Source organism: Festucalex cinctus, chromosome 1 (assembly GCF_051991245.1).
Source record: "Festucalex cinctus isolate MCC-2025b chromosome 1, RoL_Fcin_1.0, whole genome shotgun sequence".
Classification (NCBI taxonomy): Eukaryota; Metazoa; Chordata; class Actinopteri; order Syngnathiformes; family Syngnathidae; genus Festucalex; species Festucalex cinctus.
In genome coordinates, this window is record NC_135411.1 from 6,171,168 (window position 1) to 6,176,006 (window position 4,839).

Sequence of the window (4,839 nt, forward strand, 5' to 3'; positions counted from 1 at the left end):
TTTTCAAATCGAGGCAATTCCTTCATTCACAACTTGCATTTTGTTTGTTTTCCTAAATGGCTCTGGGAGTTCTCAACTGTCTCCAATTTTTTGCCACTTTTGTTAAAAAAACGGATATCGACGTTTGTGTATTTCTCAAGGTGGCTGTTTTTAAAACTCTCATCCCAAATGTTCCCCCAGCAGATTTTCTTACACATTTGGTAAATATTTTCAATTGTTTGTGACATTCTTGGTTGCCCAGTTGTTTATAAAGTGGCGTTTTCTTTTTCGCAAATATGCTAAACCCACACAGTAAACAATGTTAACCTTGATGCCCTCTGTGTTTTTGTTTTTTTTTTTTTACTTTTGAGCATTTTGCGGGCTTAAGTCATATGAGATTTGTGTATTAAACATTGTAAGCACATTAACTCTTTGACCGCCAAAAACGTTTAATAACGTTTAATAAAATCACGATGTATGCCGCCATAAACGTTAAGTGACGTCAACTACTTTTTCTTTTTTTTTTTTTTTTAATATATCAGTGGTCAGTGCAACGTCCAAGTGCAGCGCAGCCGGGTCAATGAGCTGTGAAATCAAAAACACCCACTAACTACGGCCAGCAGATGGCAGCGGTAGCTGCTCGGGCCCTAACTAGAGCTGCGAATTACAACGAAACATGACGCAGTCTGATGAAATAGAACGTTTTCAAGTTTGACGTGAATGATCCAAAGCCTTTGTAACATCAAACCCAATTTGACGGAGCGTCACTAAACAAAAAAAATATTAGTACCAAAGTCACTGTTGTGGAGAAAATGTATCTTTTGTGAAAATGACCTGTTTTCAAATGGTGATTACTCAAGAACAGAATAAGGTAGAAACATACTTTTTTTCTCTAATGAAAGAATGGAATGTGATCTTTCATGTGGTCCCCATGTTGTTCACGTAGCAAAAGAACACAATATCCTGTTTGTTTCGAAAAATGAGTTAAAATGCTCGAAATCCGCTGGCATTGGGGATTGTTGTTTTTTTTTTTTATAACGTGTGGCAGTAAAAAGAGTTAAGCGAGAAATGAGTGGCCAGAGTTGCCGACATTTTAAACTTGACTGTGAAGTAGGACGCCCGAGCTTTCAAAATCTTGTAAACCTGGAACAGAACTCGAGTCTGGTCTGTGGCGCAAGCATCATCTGGTTGGGTTGAGATGAGAGGAAACGGAGGACAGCTGGAGAAAAGGAAATGGGATAAAGGGGTTGAGGAACCGGAAACGAGAACAATGGTGACGACGACGGGCGTATAAACAGCAGTAATAGTCCCATTATGACAGCATAATAAGGTCATAATGGGACTTTTACTGCTGGTTGTGCTTTGTAAACTCGAGATTTACAGTTATCGAGCCTTAAAAGTTCCTTGTCACTTCCCACTCAGTGACGGTATGAATGTGAGTGCAATTTGTGTCAACAGTTGTCCATATCTGTCTACGTGACCTGCGATTGACCGGCAGCCAGTTTTTAGGGAGGAGTCAGCCAGGAATGGGATCCAGCACCCTGTGACCCTGAACATGATAAGCACTGCTTATCCTGGATGGCTAAAGTTTTTCCTCTGGCTAATAGCCAATCAAAACGATACTCCTTTTTCACCCTTTTAGCTATATAATAAGATTTCTAACCCGAGTTGTTGAGTTAGAGTTCAATGTCGTCAGTGGTAAAATAGAAATTATTCACAAAAACTCTTTAATGACAATTCGGAACAGTTAGCTTAGCAGCGCTAAAAAAATAACACGCTAACGGTGAATAGTGCATTAAAAAAAAAGTCTCATGTTGTCTTCACAGCCCCTCCAGTACGGAAGTGTATTGCATTCCCCTGGAAAAAAAACAAAAAAAAACAAACAAACTTGTTTTTCTGACTATTTTTTGGAGGGGAGCTTTGTTATTTTGAGTATTTTTTTTTCTCTTTTTTTTCTGATTTTTTTCTGTTTTACTGAATTTTTTTTTTCTGTCATTAAAAAAAACATTCTGAATAACAGGGGAAAAAAAGATTTTTTTCTATTTTTCTGAATTTTTTTCTCTGTTTTTCAGAACATTTTTTTTAGGACAGAAAAATAATATTCAGTAAAACAGAAGAAAAAAAAATATTCAGAAAAACAGAAAAAAAATTACTCAAAAAACAAAGCTCCCTAAAAAAATTAGTCAAAAACAAAAACAAAAAAACTCAACAAAAATTTTTCCTGACTAATTTTTTTTAGGGAGCTTTGTTTTTTTGAGTATTTTTTTTCTGTTTTTCTGAATATTTTTTTTCTTCTGTTTTACTGATTTTTTTTTTTTGTCATTAAAAAAAAAATTCTGAATAACAGGGGAAAAAAGTTTTTTTTCTATTTTTCTGAATTCTTTTCTCTGTTTTTCAGAACATTTTTTTTAGAACAGAAAAATAATATTCAGTAAAACAGAAGAAAAAAAAATATTCAGAAAAACAGAAAAAAAAATTACTCAAAAAACAAAGCTCCCTAAAAAAATTAGTCAAAAACAAAAACAAAAAAACTCAAAAAGTTTTCCTGACTAATTTTTTTTAGGGAGCTTTGTTTTTTGAGTATTTTTTTTTCTGTTTTTCTGAATATTTTTTTTCTTCTGTTTTACTGAATATTTTTTTTCTGTCATTCAAAAAAAAATTCTGAATAACAGCGGAAAAAAGTTTTTTTTCTATTTTTCTGAATTTTTTTCTCTGTTTTTCAGAACATTTTTTTTAGGACAGAAAAATAATATTCAGTAAAACAGAAGAAAAAAAATATTCCGAAAAACAGAAAAAAAATTACTCAAAAAACAAAGCTCCCTAAAAAAATTAGTCAAAAACAAAAACAAAAAAACTCAACAAAAAGTTTTCCTGACTAATTTTTTTTAGGGAGCTTTGTTTTTTGAGTATTTTTTTTTCTGTTTTTCTGAATATTTTTTTTCTTCTGTTTTACTGAATATTTTTTTTTCTGTCATTCAAAAAAAAATTCTGAATAACAGCGGAAAAAAGTTTTTTTTCTATTTTTCTGAATTTTTTTCTCTGTTTTTCAGAAACATTTTTTTAGGACAGAAAAATAATATTCAGTAAAAGAGAAGAAAAAAAAATATTCCGAAAAAACAGAAAAAAAATTACTCAAAAAACAAAGCTCCCTAAAAAAAATTAGTCAAAAACCAAAACAAAGTTTTCCTGACTAATTTTTTTTAGGGAGCTTTGTTTTTTGAGTAATTTTTTTTCTGTTTTTCGGAATATTTTTTTTCTTCTGTTTTACTGAATATTTTTTTTCTGTCATAAAAAAAAACATGTTCTGAAAAACAGAGAAAAAAAATCAGAAAAATAGAAAAAAAAACTTTTTTCCCGTTATTCAGAATATTTTTTTTAATGACAGAAAGAAAAAATATTCAGTAAAACAGAAAAAAAAATCAGAAAAACAGAAAAAAAAATACTCAAAATAACAAAGCTCCCCCCCCAAAAAAACTGGAGTTTTTTTGTTTTTGTTTTTTTTTCAAGTGAATGCAATACGCTTCCGTACTCCAGACCGTAGGAAACCACTATGTGGGTGGTGGTGGGAGTGACACTAGTGGCGTGGTTAATATGGAGAGCAGTTTAATTCATTGAAATTCAATGATTAAACTCCACAATTACAAAATGGGCATTATCGTAAAATAAATAAAAGTTAAAAAATAAAATAAAAATAGTGTTTTTGAGTTTAAATTTATATATTTGCACTTTTTTTTTATTTTTTATTTTAAAAGAACTTATTTAAGGCCAGAATGTAAAGCATGTGAAAACAAAAGAAAGCTCCGCCCTTCACCGTCCAACCTACAAGTACTCCAACAAGATGGACTCCTCAGACTGTGATGTCGGCTGTTACCGATTGTTGTTGGTAGAGCGCTGCCAATGTCGCAGAGTATCAGCTCAGTCTGACAGGCAGTCCTGAATTACAACAAGGGGAAGAGGAAAGGGAAACGGAAGGTCCCTCTGCGGTCAGACTGCAGATTGTCGTCGGCTCTGTTGTTTCTTTTTCCCTTAATGTTCAACATGAAGTAGCTTCTGAAATTCTGCACATTTTGAAAATTGTAAAATACAGCTTGACCCGAGTCTCCACAAATATATGCATGGTTAGTACAAATTTTGACGTGGAGTCGTGGACGTGTCTGTACAGGCTTTCCAAGTAAGGGGCGGTCATTAATCGCACGTTTACAAAAAAAAAATTAGTGGCATTAAATGAATTTTAAATGAACTCAAAAGTAATGCACTAATTTTGACACCCCTAGAATATAATAAGTTTCATCATTATTCATAAATCTGCTTAGAATTGTGGGGGAAACAGCCTGTTTTTTAATCATGGTCCTAGTTGATCTCTTATACTCTGATGCCACCTGTTGGGCATTTTTGTAATTACCATTTTTTTCTCCACCCGTTTTCTGCAGTTGAGAGGCTGCATCAAAGCCTTCTGTATGCTCTAGCATTTAAAAAAAAAAAAAAAAGTATAAATATGTCCTTGGGGCACTTAATAAATTTAAAATACATTATACTGTATGTTTTTTTTTGTTTGTTTTGCTTTTTTTTTTTTTTTTGGAGCAAAGATTAGACACAGATTAGAAAGTGAAAAAAATAAATATTTGCGTCTACGATTGAATGACTGTATCTTTATTCACCAGTGCTTTGAAGAGAGATTTTTTTTGTAATTTTTAAGAAAAAAAAAAGAAGCACACCTCCATCTTTTTTTTTTTTTTTTTTTTTAAACTAGCCTTGCGGGCCATATCAAATGTCATTTTTGGTATATGTTGTGGGTTACTTATAAATGAATAGCAGGCCACAAACTGAACCATCCAAAAACAGAAAAACAAGCAAACAGGA